The following is a 278-nucleotide window of genomic DNA, read 5'->3' on the forward strand; positions in this document are numbered from 1 at the left end:
ACGTATGGAGAATGGAGACATTACTGGTTAGATCCTGATCTAGCCAGCACTGACCATTGATGCCTCAAGTTATTTATTAAACACATTCAAATTCACTAGTGAAATGTTGCCTAGTTTTAAAAAAGCAGTAAAAAGCAACATTAGTCATCCAGGCATTGTTCATTGCATCATTTAGAAAGATTGCAAAAACACAGGACACATTACACATTTTTGCACATTACACAACAGAACACTTTTGCAATATACTGTATATATAAAGTACAAATGCCCTGTAAGGT

The sequence above is a fragment of the Labeo rohita genome, chromosome 8, assembly GCF_022985175.1.
Source record: "Labeo rohita strain BAU-BD-2019 chromosome 8, IGBB_LRoh.1.0, whole genome shotgun sequence".
NCBI classification, from domain to species: Eukaryota; Metazoa; Chordata; class Actinopteri; order Cypriniformes; family Cyprinidae; genus Labeo; species Labeo rohita.